The sequence below is a fragment of the Macrotis lagotis genome, chromosome 2 (assembly GCF_037893015.1).
Source record: "Macrotis lagotis isolate mMagLag1 chromosome 2, bilby.v1.9.chrom.fasta, whole genome shotgun sequence".
Taxonomy (NCBI): Eukaryota; Metazoa; Chordata; class Mammalia; order Peramelemorphia; family Peramelidae; genus Macrotis; species Macrotis lagotis.
This window is the reverse complement of record NC_133659.1, coordinates 281,315,503-281,332,192: the sequence shown is the minus strand read 5'-3', so window position 1 is coordinate 281,332,192 and position 16,690 is coordinate 281,315,503. Positions and strand designations below refer to the sequence as shown.

General features: G+C 34.7%; 1 protein-coding gene across 14 annotated transcripts in view; it reads left to right on the top strand.

Annotated features, from left to right (window-relative positions):
- USP15 (ubiquitin specific peptidase 15) overlaps positions 1-16,690 on the top strand; it is a 207,338-nt gene that overhangs the window by 154,366 nt on the left and 36,282 nt on the right. For 3 of the 14 annotated variants that reach the window (XR_012476191.1, XR_012476192.1, XM_074226243.1), the window contains one exon: positions 13,108-13,253. The exons of the other annotated variants lie outside the window; for them this stretch is intronic. The gene's annotated coding sequence lies outside the window, so the exon portion shown is untranslated. The remainder of the gene's footprint in view (positions 1-13,107; positions 13,254-16,690) is intronic. 14 annotated transcript variants of the gene reach the window in all.

The window sequence follows — 16,690 nt, the reverse complement described above, 5'->3', positions numbered from 1 at the left end:
GAAGACAAGTTCGAATCCAGACTCAGACACTTGTTTCTCATTAGCTGTGTAACTTTGGGCAAGTCACTTAACCCCAGTTACCTCACATCCAGAGTCATCTCCAGTCATCCTTATTCCTATCTGGCCACTGGACCCAGTGGCTCTGGAGGAGAAAGTGAGACTGGTCACTTAGCACAGTCCCCCTCACTCAAATCCAATTCTTGTGCTTGTCATGGCTTCACCTCCCTGATGTCATGGTCTTCTTCGACAATGAAGGACAAACTGGAGTGGTTTGCCATTTCCTTTTTCAGCTCATTTTATCAATGAGGAAACTGAGGCAAACAGGGTTAAGTGACTTGCCCAGGGTCACACAGCTACTGTCCCAAAGACTGATTGAACTGGGCTCTTCCTGACTGAGTCCAGCTTTCTGTCCACTGGATGAGCTAGGTGACTTATGTTATCTCTCAATTCTTTTTTATGATTCTCTATAATGAGCAGGGCTCTCCTTGCTTCCTCCACAGATAATAAACATTCTACAGTATGTAACCCTCCTCTTTCTCCAGTCCCATCTTACTAAGTGCTACTAAACCTCTTCAGTCTGATTTCAAACTCACCATGTCAAGAAAAGGTCTATGTTCTTCCTATTCCTATGTTCTTCCTGTTTTTCTTTAGTGCACTACCAAGTGTTCCAGATACTAGATATGCACCCTTGGGAGAAAAACTCATCTCCTCACTCTTCCCCATCTGCTATTTCTAATAACATTTCAAGCCCTATCAGTTCACAACATCTCATCTATCCATCCCTTTCTCACTAGTCACATACCCACCACTCTGGAGCATGTCTTATTTTTCACCTAGAACAAAAAGTGTCAACTAGTGCCTCCTGCTTTTCTTCCTGCCCCCTCACCTCCAACACTCAGCTAAACCAAGTTAAAATGTGATTGGGAAAGATTTAACCAAACAAATAAAAATATAGTAGAAGACAAAATCTTAAAATGTGATTTGCTTAGTTTAATATGTAGTGACCCTAGTTCGTAATTTGAAACGTAAAACATTGTACATTTTCTAATACTCAAGTCTTGAACAAATCACTTCCCTACATCAAGAAAAAAATCATCAATAGCTCTAAATCAACTCTAGGAAAAATATAAAGATTAAATTTTTTTATTTCAAGTGCTTCATAGTCTGTCTCCAGTCTATCTTTCCATGTATATATTTCCCAGTACTCCCTCCAATACTGTGTTGCAGCCCAATTGCTTTTCTCTCTTGTCTGCCTGCCTTTTCCCATGCTTTCCCTTCCTACCTCCATCTCTTGAAATCAAATTTTCCTGCAAGATTTAGTTCAAGTGACATCTTTCACAGTAAGCCTTTCCAGGCTTCTGTGGTTGTCTTTCCCTTCACTACCAGTAAAGCATTTTTATATGTACCTGTTGTTTTCCCCCAATGAGATGTAAACCCTTTGAAGGCAGGGTATATATCATTTTTGCTTATTTTATCCTTAGCACTTAGCACACTGATAAATTTAATATATCAAGAACAAGAGCCATAAAATATTTAAAAATCTAAAGAAAAGCCTCAACCTCTTGAGATAACTTTATGGAAAGATGTAGATGTAAATGATAAAATTACACTGAAATAGATGTTGTGTTCTGTACCATTGTACAGAATGAAAATCCGTCAGAGAATCAGCATAACTATAAACTTACTGATATCATCACTGGTCTAAAATAATTACTGTTCTGTACATGACTTTGACTGCTAAAGATGAGTTAAATCTGTGGCAATGCAATGAGGTACTTGTGTGAATAGGAAAGTGAACAGTTTGAGAGTTTTAAATCATATCTGATCCCAAATGCATATTGTTACTAGTTTCTTACTTATGATCTTGAGGAAATTGTTTTTGAGAGATAGATGAATATATATGTATGTAACTAGATTCCATTCAAGTTATGCAATTGTTTTAATTCCTTTTTTATTTATAAATGTTTTGTTTTCCAATTATATTCAATAGTAGTTTCTACCAATCATTTTTTTTTTTTGCAGGGTCAAAACCTTGTAATTTTTTTCTTCTCCCTCCCCTTTCCTCTCCCCACCCCACACCGAAGGTAGTCTGTTAGTCTTTACATTGTTTCTGTGGTATACATTGATCTAAGTTGATTGTGATGAGAGAGAGATCATATCCTTAAGGGGAAAAAAATTAAAGTATAAGAGCAAATAATAAAATGTTTGTTTTTAAATTATAAAGGTCTTTGAACTTTGTTCAAATATTACAATTCTTTCTCTGGATATAGATAGTATTCTCCATCATAGATACCCCAAATTATGCCTGATTGTTACGCTGATGGAATAAGCAAGTCCATTAAGGTTGATCATACCACCAAGTTGCTGTTAGGGTGTACAATGTTCTTGTGATTCTGCTCATCTCACTCAGCATCAGTTCATGCAAATCCTTCCAGGCTTCTCTGAATTCCCATCCCTCCTGGTTTCTAATGGAACAAGTGTTCCATCACATTAATATGCCATGATTTGTTTAGCCATTCTTCAGTTGCTGAACTTCCCCTCAATTTCCCATTCTTTGCTGACACAAAGCTGCTGTGAATATTTTTATACAAGAGATATTTTTATCCTTTTTCAGGATTTCCTCTGCGTATAGATCCAGTAGTGGTCTTGCTGGATCAAAGGGCTGGGGGTTGGGTGCACATTTTATTGTCCTTTGAGCATTATTCCAAATTGCTCTCCAGAAAGGTTGGATCAGCTCCAGCTCCACCAACAATGCATTAGTGCCCCAGATTTCCCAAGTGTCCTTACAACATTGATCATTGTCCTTTCTGGCCATATTGGCAAATCTGAGAGGTAGGAGGTGTTACCTCAGAATTGCTTTAATTTGCATTTCTCTTATCAGTAATAATTTAGAGCAATTTATCATATGCTTTGATTGATAGATCATAGCTTTGATTTCCTCATCTGTAAATTGCCTCTCATATTCTTTGACCATTTGTCAGGTGGGGAATGGCTTGGTTTTTTTTTTATAAATTTGACTCATTTCACTATAAATTTTAGAAATGAGTCCTTTGTCAGAAACACTAGTTGTAAAAACTATTTCCCAATTTACTGCATTTTTTTTTCTTTTATGTTTTTTCAAGGCAAATGGGGTTCAGTGGCTTGCCCAAGGCCACACAGCTAGGTAATTAGTAAGTGTCTGAGGTCAGATTTGAACTCAGGTACTCCTGACTCCAGGGCCAGAGCTCTATCCACTGCACCACCTAACTGCCCCACTATATTTTTTTTTTGATCTTGGTTAGAATGGTTTGGTTTGTGCAAAAAAATCCTATTTCTAAGGTAATGGAATTATTTTTTAACATATTGGGACCAAAATCTTTCTTTTCCAGTTGAATGTAATAGTTTAAACTGTTTATTTATTTAAACTAAATTATTGTAAATTTATTTTTAAATTATTTAAAATAAATTATTTAAACTAAAAATAGTTTAATTTTAAAAGATTTTTAAAAAATATATATATATCTCTCATTTTCATTTGGTCCTCAAAATAATCCTCCAGATAGCACAAGATTTATTACTCCTATTTTACAAATGAGAAAACCAAGATTTTTTACTTATTTCAAAATCATTTTCTATTGGTTATTGAAAGAAAACAGAAAAAAAAGTATGTCAATAAATAATGCAGTGTGGGATCTGCATTTTTTTAAAGGCAATTGGCAGATCTGTGCTCCATGGATTACAAATAAGAATCATAGGTTTATTTTTTTTTTTAATCTGACCTGTAACGTCATTAGTGTATGAAAGCTTTGGTAAGAACCTCTTTCTATCTATAACTGCTCTGCAATTTATATTTTTAGAGAATTATACTGCTAATTGAGAAGTTAAACTTACAGGTTCACATAGAAAGTATTGAACTCAGGTCAGAACCAAACCTTATCCAGGAGCTCATTTCTTTAATTTAATACATGTAATATTAATATTCATACATACATATAATGTGTAATATCAAAACAAATGAACTACTGGATTGTACCTTTTTTCTCTCCCACCCAAATATCACTCCCTCACTCCACCCTCAACACCCCCTGTTGAGAATGAAAGAACATATATAGTCGAGGAATATGAATCCCCATGCTGGCCATGTCTATATAAATATAGAGATAGAGATATACACCCTTCTGTTCTGAACTTTCACCTCTCAGGAGTAAATCAGTATCTTTTATCATTAGTTTTCTAGTACTGGATTTGGTCATTTTATTGATCAGAGTTCCTATTTCTTTGAAAGTTTATCTTTATAGAGCACTGGCCTTGTAGTCAGAAGAATGGGAGTTCAAATCCTACCTCAGACACTTGACACTAGATGTGTGACTGGGTAAGTCACTTAACCCTGACTGCCTCACATCCAGGGCCGTCTCCAGTCGTCCTGATTCCTATATGGTCACTGGACCCAGGTGGCTCTGGAGGAGAAAGTGAGGCTGGTGACTTAGCACAGCATCCCCTTAACTCAAATCCAATTCATGGGTTTGTCATGACATCATGGTCTTCTTTGATAACAAAGGACAAACATCATAAATTATTCTCTTGGTTTAGTTCACTTTACTTTGCATCAGAGCATGTAACCCTTTCCAGATTTCTCTGAAACATCTTCATCATAATACAATAATTGTTGTATTCTAGATAGTATTGTCATATTTCTGTGCCATTAGGACTAAAGTCCCTTAATCTACCCTCCCTGCAACTATCTTTTTTTCCTCTTTCCCTTTTTCCCTTATTCCATTTGTGTGTGTGTGTGTGTGTGTGTGTGTATGAATTCTTTTTGTTTGTTGGTTTTTTTAAGGCAATGGATTTAAGTGATTTGCTCAAGGTCACACAGCTAGTTAATTATTAATTGTCTAAGGTCAGATTTGAACTCAGGAGCTCCTGACTCCAGAACTGGTGCTCTGTCCACTGCACTACCTAGCTGTCCCTTCTTATTCCCTGTTGAGATGAAATTCATTTCTCTGCCCATCTGCATATATGTGTGTTCTTCCCACTTTTGAACAATTCAGATGAGAGTGCGGTCTGAGCATCAGCTGCTACCTCTACCCCTCCTACCTTGTTTATACATAGATGTATAATTGTGGACACTGAGCATGTCAGTAAATTTCACTTAACCTTCCTTTCTTTTTTCCTCCTCCCCTCATTCCCCAGTATGTTTCTTTTCCCTCTTTCCATTCTCTTAATCGGGGCAGCTTGGTGGTAGAACATTGACCTTAGAGTCAGGAGAATGGGAGTTCGAATCTAACATCTTGGTATTTAGCTATATGACCTTGGACCAGTCACTTAACACTTGCCATCTCACATCCAGGACCATCTCCAGTCCTCCTAATTCCTATTTAACCACTGGACCCATAGCATCCCCTCATTCAAATTCAATTCATGTGCTTGTCTTGGCATCACCTCCCTGATGGTCATGGTCATCTTCAAGAATGAAGGACGAACATTATCACATTGTATTAACTAAGATCATCAAGATATAACAGAACCACTCCTAAGCCTTGTTGAATTAGACTTCCTTTGTCAGCCCACATGGAGGATGTGGTTCAAAGGTTGCACATGTATCATCTCCCTATATCTGAATATGAATGTTGCTCTTTATGACAGGTGAGAGTATTTTTCCCCTTCATTTGTCTAGCCTACTCTTGACTTCATTTTCCATGTGAATTACTTCAGGCCCTCAGGGATAGCCCAGGCTAGAGATTTACCAACCTTCAGTGCTTTCCACTTGATCTGATCCATGATGAAGTCTGACTAGTGCACTCCTGATGTGAGCTCAGAACATTCCTGACTTGGATTTGGATCTGAGCAACAGCTGACCACAGTTGGACTCCCCCATTCACTGTCAGTCAGCTAGGAAGCTCGGCTAGATCAGAGCGTTAGGGCTTCAGGCTTCCCTTAGGCCCAGGATTCCTGCTCTAGTGGCCGTGAGCCACATCACTTCTGAGCTTGTTCCTTCTCAGTATGCTTTCCTAGATCTTTCTCCATTCCCTCCCCCAGAATGCTACCTTTGAGACAGTTCTCTTCAACCTGTACTGTAACCTGTAATGGAGAGTGGACAACAAAGCTGCCAGTGACCTCTTCTTGTGCCCCTAGCCTAGTCCTAGCCTCAGCATTGGCAGAATTCTCTTTGTGTCTCCCAATTCTGAGTGGAATAGAAAATTAAGTTGCTATGACTTTTCTTGGATTTTCTCATCAATAACAACAATCTGGGACATTTGTTTAGTGAGAGGGGAGAGTTTTTTGAGCTCCTTCCTGCCATTCCTCCATTTTTGACTCCACCTCCCAATAACTCCACCTCCTGGTAATTCTTCCTCTACACCATATTTTTCCCCCAGATTTGTTAGTTTCTCTGATATTGGTTCTAGTTTTAAACACTGATAGTTCTGTGATCTAAACAAAGTATGTATTCACAATTCAAATTGTAGTAGCAGCTAGGTGGAGCACCAGCTCTGGATTCAGGAGTACCTGAGTTCAAATCTGGCCTCAGACACTTAATAATTACCTAGCTGTGTGACCTTGGGCAAGTCACAACCCCATTGCCTTTTTTTTTAGGTTTTTTGCAAGGCAAATGGGGTCAAGTGGCTTGCCCAAGGCCACACAGCTAGGCAATTAAGTGTCTGAGACAGGATTTGAACTCAGGTACTCCTGACTCCAGGGCCGGTGCTCTATCCACTAAGCCACCTAGTGGCCCCTACAATCCCATTGTCTTACAAAAAAAAATTCAAATTGTAGCACCTTAATGCCTATTCATCCTGTCCTACTCTTATCTATATAGGCTATAAGTTTGACCAAGTGGGGGAATACCCAGCTTGCTGGAGGCCCTTTTCTCTTAACATCATAAGAGTACCAGTAGAAATGCATCTAATGTCCATCAATGATTCTGTTGAACCAACCTCTCTTTTTCACTAATATCTGTAAAGTTTTTTTTATATATTTCCATTTACTCCCACCATGAGCTGCTTTATTCCTACCTGATAATCGTTTTTTTGTTCTTCATAAGTTGTAGTGATTGTTCCATGTCTTCCAGTCATACAACATCACTCGAAGAACAATTTTGCATTGTTACTCCATTTCATTGGCGTATTTGAGATTATTTTAAAAAATATTTTCTTAACACCAGTTTTAACCTGGACTTACAACACAAAGGATAATATAAAGAACTAAAGTAATAATTTGAAGGGAAAAGAGCTGTTCTCTGAACTTGTATACCAGAGATAGATATGGCATCAAGAATTATTTTATATTATTTTAGAATAGTTTTTTGTTTTTATAATATTTCATTTATTATTTTATAAATAATCTCAAAACATGCGCACTGGGGTGGCTAGGTGGTGCAGTGGATAGAGCACCGGCCCTGGAGTCAGGAGGACCTGAGTTCAAATTTGACCTCAGACACTTAATTAGCTAGCTACGTAGCCTTGGGCAAGTCACTTAACCCCATTGCCTTGCAAAAAACCTAAAAAAACCCATATACACTGTTTACAATTAAGATAATAATGAATATATTTGTAATAATGTTAGAATTTCTTCTAGGAAAATGTTTAAAGTAAGAAAACAAGTCTTAGTCAAAATTCTCCTAGTTGGAAGAGAAGAAATTTCTCTAATACAGGAAACCATACACCAAATACTAAATTGTTAATCTCTGAACAGGAAGGATATAAAATTCCTTCATGCATATTGGGTTTCTTTCCTTTAATAATTTCACTTTTTTCTTACATAATCACATGACTACTCTTAATTTAAGTGAATATTAGGCATTAATACTGTCTATTATATTGCACAGTATTAATATCTGATTAACTACAAAGTTATGGATGAAAACTTAGTTCCTTTGATCACTAAATCTCCTGTAGTTCCTCAGTATGATAATCACAGATACTCATTTTGACCCATCATTTTTCAGGCACTTACTGTGTGGAGGAATTTTACTGTGCTCTTGGGAGGTTTCTGATCTTTAAATGACTTAAGATAAAGGAGAAATCCAAATAAAGTGGTCTGAAATTATTTCAAACACAAGGAGAATTTAAGAAAGGACAACTTCTGATCTGATCCTGTGAGAAAAGTTCTGAAAGACAAAGAGAAGGAAAGATTACATTCCATGCATGCAGAGTTACCTGTGAAAATGCATAAAAGACTGCAGAAAGAATATTGAGGCCAGGAAATAGCTACTCTCCAACACGGAGTATATGAAGAAAGTGATGGAAATAAGGCCAGAAAGGAAGGTTGAATCCAGATTGTAGAGGTGCTTCATAGGAAAATTCATTCTCTCATAGTTTAGGTTTATATGGAATAAGAGGTTAGTTGCTATAGTGACTTTGTGATATGCCTAGGGAGCAAGACGAGATACTGATACGAGATGGGCTTCTTTTGTTTTTGACATTTGCCTGTTAATGATGAGAGTTACAAATAAAATGAGATGTTACTAGTTGATTCAGGTTTTGCAAAACTTGATTTTCCAGCTATTTTCAATCATAAATCAGTCGGTTCCAGACTGATTCATTTTATTCTTTGTGATCAGGAAAAATCTTCTAAATATACTTATTGCTTCATGTCATAATCTTCTATAATATCATTTCTCAGTTAGCCTGCAACTGACATCCAGCAAAGTGTTCCTTTGCTCTACATACCTGTGAAAATTCCCAAGAAAGGTGTCAAATTCAAAGAACAACTGATTGGAACAGTTCAATTTGACTTGAACATATACTACATGAAAATTTGACTTGAATAGGTTGTATATGGATTGAAGCAATATAATATAAAGTTAGAAGAAAAGGTTGAAACCAGATTGTCGAGGTGCTTAATATGACCATTACAACATGTTAATAAATTTATATATATATATAAAAGCTGGACTTACAACAAAAAGGATAATATAAAGAACTAAAGTAATAATTTGAAGGGAAAAGAGCTGTTCTCTGAACTTGTATACCAGAGATAGATATGGCATCAAGAATTATTTTATATTATTTTAGAATAGTTTTTGTTTTATAATATTTCATTTATTATTTTATAATAATCTCAAAACACTGCGGTGGATATATATATATATATGATGTCCCAGAATCTATTGTAATCAATCACTTCTTTGAGGTGATTTTTCTAATTGAGCATGGTGCAGATTTTTTCTCCTGAAATGCTAACATTCAGTTTTATTGTAATATAATTTCTATGTATATAAATGCGTGAAAATGTACTGTGAACTATTACCAAAGTTCCAACTTCTAATTAATAATAATTTCTATTTATATTTTATACTCTCTAGTATATACTCTTTTCACAAATTTTCCACATCTTTTATCTCACTTTCACAGTGGTATTATAAAATAGGATGGATGATATAATTATTTTCTTGAAGAGATTAAGTGATTCTATAATTCTGGTTATAAAGAAATCTTGCAAATTAATGGAGGACTTGGTTACAATAAGACAAGTGCTAGTTTTCCATTGAAATTGAATACTTTCAAAATCAGCTTTTATTGGTCTATGGGGGGTGTGTGGAGGTTCTGAATATAAAGATATGTGTAAATTTTGCAAGATTTTTCACATTGTTACCCAGCTGGGTACTAGACATGAATCCTGAGTCAGGGGACCTGAATTTGAATCCTATTTTTACTTCTGTAACTTTGAACATGTCAGTTAGGCTCTCTAGATTAAAGTTTTTTAATTAGTAAAAGTGAGAAGGTTGGGCTAAATGCATCAAAAAGTGACTTTAACCCTAAATCTATCAACTCATCATAAATGTCCATAACATAAAAGGTATAAATATAGGTATTGACAAGTTTTACATTAAACATTTCAGGATTTACAATCTAATGAGTAATATTGTCTTCTTCAAAGTTATAGTTTTTTAAGAAGTTATTTACTTTATGTCAGTCATTGTTTCAGAAGATTTTTCCAATGTCTTGAAATTCCTCTCCGAATCTAGAGCACATTCTTTTATGATGTTCTTTTGTTTGTTCTTATTATAGCATCATTTCTGGATATGTTTCTTTTTAATGCTATTTTTTTCTAAGAAAAAATCCTAGAATGGGAGATTTTTTTCATGTCATGGAATTCTTTTGGTGCTGAGAGTCTCATTGGTTGCCATATATTAAAAATGTATGCATCTTCTTTCTTTTAATTATTATTGTTTTAAAAATATTAGTCTCACTGGAGACTGATTAAAATATTGTAGATTAGTGTAGATGTAGTAGATTACTAAATGTTATCAGAACCTTAGGCTATAATTAAAAACTTTATTATAAGTATTTAAATTTCATTAAACAAAGATTTTCTGAGTGACACTTCTATCCTAGTTCTTTGTGAGATGCCTGAGGAGACAGCGTGATAGATGGGTAGTGAAGTGCATAGCATAGCTCCTGCCCTCAAGAATTGTTTGTTAATCTTAGGTTTAGTTTCCCAGTGATGCCTTATCATCATTATAGAAATCCTTATCCTAATCCTTATCATTATTATAGAAAGGGCATTTTGGAACTGCTTAGTTGTGAAATGCTTTGACACTCTTTTTCTGCAGAGTATTCTTCTCCCAGTTTTTTTCAGAACAAAGCTGTGGTTAGTTTCTTTTATATATTTATTATGTGCCAATTATATTATTTGTGTGTCTGTATGTGTCTGTCCTACCTACTATTCTGGTACAGCAGATAGAGACAAAAATGAAACATTTTCCCCCTCAAGAAACTGGCTTTTCCATTGGGGGTGTGGATGTGTATACAGTAACAATAGAACAAGTTGAAAAGCAGGGAGAGACAGACAAATATGGAGGTAAAGTTAGGAAAGACTTCACAAAGGTGAAGGTATCATTTGAACGGAGTCTTGAAGAAAAGTAAGAATTCTGAGAGAAGGTAGACATAAAGGAATGTTTTTTGCAAATGTGTGAAATTGAGAAAAATTAGATTTGTGGAAATGGAGAAATAGTCCAGTTTGGCTAGAGAATAAGATTCATGAAGGGGAGTAGTTTGATAATAAGACTAGGAAGTTAATAAAAATGGGATAGCTGCCAGAGTAGCACATGAGAAAGGCAATAATAAAGGGACTGAATGAGGGCAGCTGTGAGAAATGTTGTATCAACAGAACTTGATATCCGATTGGCTATAAGGGAAGAGGGAGAGGAAAGAATCATGGACTACAAAGTTTTGAACCTGGATGATTGGTGCCTTCAGCAGAAAGAAGTTTGGTGGACAGCAAGTTGTTAGAGGAAAGTAATGATTCTATTTGAAGGATGTCAGGCTTGAAATCCCATCCCTCTGGAATATTCAGAAGAAGATAATCAGTAGACAGGTGCTTGAAATCTGACAAGAGATTTGGACTCAGTGTCTAGATTTGGAAGTCATCTGTATGGAGATGGTACTTGAATCCAAATGGGTTGATGAGATTTCCAAATGGAAAGATTTTTAGAAAAAAGACAAAAGAGTTCTCAAAGCCCTAAGCAATACCACTCACTATAAGGACAGAGGAAACACTGAGAGGCAGAGATGTAGCAATAGATACTGTTTTGAAATCAAAGAGTCATTATGACACTACTAAATTAGAAATACAACTTTAGCGTTTTAGCATTTTAATACAAATAAAAATTTGGAGAACAAAATATTTTGGAAAACCATTCATATTTAATACCTTCAAAAACAACTGCTGTGTCAGGATTCCATAGTTACTGGTAGAATTTAATTTGAATTGCAATCTGCATGAACCTTTTTTTTACTGATGTTTTTTATTAATTAGTATCACTTTGACTTTTAGACTAGTTAATATTTTACAACAGAAGAGACAATCACAATATTTCTACTTTTGAACTTGGGTCTTAATTTAGCAATCTTCATATATTAATCACTATTATTTGGTTTAGACCACTTTATTAATGTTTGGACCCTCATGTAAAACCTGGCAGTGATCTTCATGGTAAAATTAGGATTCTTCCAATCCAGTCTTAGAGATAAGATTTTTAAGATCACATTGAAAAATTTTACTAGTGTGAAAAGCTCTTGCAGCAACACCTATTATGATTAGCAAAGCCATAAGTGATGAAGTATATCAGAGAATAAAATTAAATAAATGTAATGTTGTTATGGTTAGATTTTTAATATCAGAAACAGCTTAAACTTTTTTTTAATGGGGGAGTTCACAGTTATACTGATAATCTAAGATGTGATAGTTGCAAAATCTTTTTGCCTGATCATCAAAGTCATATTGCTAAAATCTTTATTGATTATACAGTTTGTAGCACTTTCCATACTCTTCACATGGTAAGTTGTTGTAGAGAATGATAGTAAAATGAAAGTGGATTAGAATCCTCTTGAATTTTACTTTTGATGGAGGAGAGAGGAGGTACAAGACAAAATGATACTACAAATGGCTTTGCATTCCAAAATTTGAGGAAGACTTTGAATCTAATCCTAAAATTTTATTCAGATTTTCCTTTAAAATACTAATTTTAGGGGCAGCTAGGTGGCACAGTGGATAGAGCACTGGCCCTGGAGTCAGGAGTACCTGAGTTCAAATCTGACCTCAGACACTTAATAATTACCTAGCTGTGTGACCTTGGGCAAGCCACTTAACCCCATTTGCCTTGCAAAATCCTAAAAAAAGAAATAAAAAAAATACTAATTTTAGAGAAAAGAAACCTCATGGCACAGCCCACTTAACAAACTTGGGCTCACAATTGTTTAAAATTTTACTTTATATTTCATTTTATTACTCTCCTATTTTCATCACAGAACAAATACAGTGCCTTGAATTTACAAAAACGCCAAGTTTTTAGGCTACTGTTGCCATGGAATGATGGAAAGACAGTTAATGGAAATGTTATTGAGGAGTCAAATCTGAAAATGTTTCTTCATCTCTCCATCCCCTTTAAACCCAGGGAAAAAAGATTTTGCTTATAATTGTAGAATTGTTGAGTTTTATTTTATCAATTCAAAGTAAAATGATTACTTTTATTTTAGATCAGGTTTTCATTTTTATTATCAGTGGGAAGATTTCTCCCCTTTCCCCCAAGGATTGTGAGACGTATTTCTTTTGATCAGTTTGAGTTACTCAACTCATTCAAAAGCTTTAGGTAATCAAAAATTAAGTTTGTTTTCTTTCCTGTTCTAGTTACCGGTTTACTAAAATAGTGAGCATACATGATCACTTGAGAATTGGGCTTCTGGAGCACCTGAACAGAAAGGGAGTGGTTCATATTCAGCATTACAAAAGACAACTTTCTCTTTTTGAAGGGGATTACTTTGACTATTTTCCAGGTACTGGGGAAATTCCAGATTCATTACAAATTATTGGGATGGCTATTAATTACTCATTTTCTAAAATATAATGCTGTTAAAGATATGAGTTTTGGTTATATAATGGAACTTTATTTGAATCCATGAATAAAATTGGGCATAGACGTTTATGGGAGAATTGTAAATCAGTCATCAGAGCACTACAAATTTAGATTTTACTAGTCAATGTATTTAGTAAAAGAAATGTACAGTATACGTAAGTATAATAAGAATTGTGTATGTTTAAGGAAAAACAATGTTTTACATTCTTCATATGTAATGTTATAATAAAGAAAATATATATACCATTTATATTTAAAGTTTCAGATTTTAAATCAAGATATATATCATTTAGTTAAAGTTTCAGATTTTTAGATCAAGGTAGGAAATTTTATGTGGAAAAAATGTCATAAAAAGGAATTAACCATTAACCAGTGACTTAACTGTTTTTAACACTTTGTCTCTTCTACTTGTCTCTTCTACTAATGTTCAACTGTATAACAGAAGAGCCATTGTTAAGGTTTTTGTTTCCTTAGAAAAACTCTCAATTAGAATACTGAAATACATGTTTTCTCCAGGTTGATGGTCGCAAAGAACATTTATATCATATCCTTAAAATAAAATTTTTCTTTTTTTTCAATGACTTTTCTCCCAAAATGTTATATTTTATAGAACTTATCATTTATTTTCCTTCTGCAGAAAAACTACTAAAATATTTGTAATTTTCAAGTATCATGACAGTTAAATTAGAGATTGTAGAAGTTGATACATAAAAGGAGCATTTCTAAATCAGAATCTTTATAGTTAAAATATGTAAAGCTCTAAAACATACATGTATGTGTTTGTGTAATGTGTCATACATACTACATATGCGTATGTTGTATGAAAATGGTGTTGCAGTCATTTCACTGCTGATTAGGATAGAACCTTTGACATGCTCAGTTTCTGGTGAGTTCACATCTCCTTAGGTAGCATAGTGCACCCCTTCTTCTCTAACCGCCGCCCCCCTCCCCAGGGCTTAATATATTAGTGCCAGACTTACTACAGACACAGGATTAGCTTTGGTCTTATAGAAGCTCAGAGCATCCACCAGCCTCAGTCTCCCAAGTGATTAGGGATATCACTATGCCCGGTTTTTCAAGGCTTTTCACACTGCTTTTCTGTACATCATATGAAGTAGGTAGGCCATGTGCTACTTTTACCAATTTACAGATGGTAAAATTGAGAGTGAGGTTAAATGACTGGTTTAAACCTTGGATGGAGCTAGGTATAATAGGTGGAATCTAAATTTTCTAATTTTATTCTGTCTCTCAGAAATGTTGATGAAATCTTTTGTTCAGTCTTCAGTATTGTTAGAAGAGCAAATTGAAATTTTTTTCAGAATTTGTTTTTCTGATTCCTCAATTCTTTTCCAGTTCGTTTATATCAATTATTGTAACTTCCCTCTTCTGTCCATAGCCCCCCAAATTAATGTGTTTTTCAATTTGAGTTAAACATCTCATCTCTTAAGCAGGGATTAACATCTGCTGTGTTCTACACACTGTACTAAGTTTTGAGGACACAAAATAGTTCATATCCTCAAGGAACCTCTCTTCTGCATTGAATTCAGATTTAATTTTTGTTATCTGACCCCTTAGCACAAAACCTATGCATTTTTCTCGGTTTTATTATTGACTTTCATTTATATAATCTTCATTGTCAGCCACATCTAAGCAGTTGTCAGGGACCAACAGGAAGAATAACAGAATAAACATAGTTGTCTTTGGTTACCATTCATTACTCCTTCATTCTGAATGACATTGTCTTGGGTTGACTTTCCTCATGCTTCTCTTCTTTCTCTTGCTAAACTTTCAGCGAAACTCTTTCTGTCAACCACTACAATTTGAAAAATAAGTGTTAACAGGAGATAATTAGATTAGAAGGTCACCTTCTGAGAAGAGAATCCATCCAAAAATTCTCATTGGACCACAAATTAACTAATGCCTTTGAATTCTGATCTGCAGCAGGTATTAAGTAATTTTTCATCATAGTAGAGCTATTTCAGTCTCTTTACTTGGTTCCAACTAACAGTATTTTCTTAGGAGAACACACCCAAAAGCTATGACTTCAAAGTAATGAATGAGACTTTTGTTGTTGTTTTTAAGCAGACATATGAGAACTTAAACATCAAAATATCTTTTCATTCTTAGTCACTTTGCAAGGCTGTACATGTATTTCAATGTTGACTTTGCACAAAACATTTTTGAAATGGTTTAAATAGCCATGAGACAAAATCAGCATGCATACTTCATAGTTATATCTTTGTGATTGTTTCTGTCATTGTTTTAACCAAACATGGTAGCACCTAACTTAACACATTTGACTCCAAATTCATTTGGCCATTTGTCCTTGAGATTTGCCACAATTGAGGATATTCAGAAGAATGTTGTAATCTGAACACAGTTAGGAAAACATCCCAAAGATACTTTCTGCCCCAACATCATTGAATTAAATATTCTATCACCAAAGAAAACAATTCTGAAGGGTATGGCACTAAGCAGCTTCTTGAGGTTCAAACACCATCTCCATTTAGATGATTCTCAAATCTAGATCTCCAGTCTAGAGCAGTACCTGCCTATAAATTATCTTTTCCTGAATGTTCTAGAGTGAAGGGATTTCAATCACTTGGATTTATGTTTTTTAAATTAAACTTAAGTTGTTTTTAGTCATCATATTAGTGATAGTTGGAGGATATAGTAGTCTATATACAGAAAACTGAGCATATATAAAGATGTTAGCTATCAGTAAGGAATGATTCAAAAAAATCATATTCCAGGTTAGCACAAAATTCACTTTGTAATCAGTAGTGCTAGTTTCCAAAGATTTTCACTTATATTGACAGTTGATTCTCAGAACTATCTAGTTAATATTACAATTATTTCCATTTTCCTTATGGGGAAGCTAAAGCTAAGAGGGACTAAATTACTTCTTAGATTCACATAAATTGGAACCAGGAAACCAAGACAAGAATAATGTAGACCGCCAAATTCTTAGGTTTCATTGCTCTCTTCATTTCACTGTTGAGTAGATGATCTTAAAATTTATAAAAAGACACAAATCTTTGGTTTAAGTGTACCCTGTCCATTATAATTGAATACCAGAGATCATCTTTTTTTGTGGGTGGAGATTTAGAAACTGCTTTGAAAAAATTCCAATTGAGGAACATAGTAATTCACATGTCTTCTTGTAGCCAAAACTTCCGGGAATTTCTTCATTCTCTACTTGGTTATTTATGCGTGGGATTTTTTTGTTCTGTTATTATTTGAATAGGGTAAGACATAATGTCAAGCAACCCAGTAAGTGAAGTTGTCATTATGAATACGAAAGACTTATATAAAAAGGCTTTCTGTAGTAAACATGAAGATTACACATAGAAATTA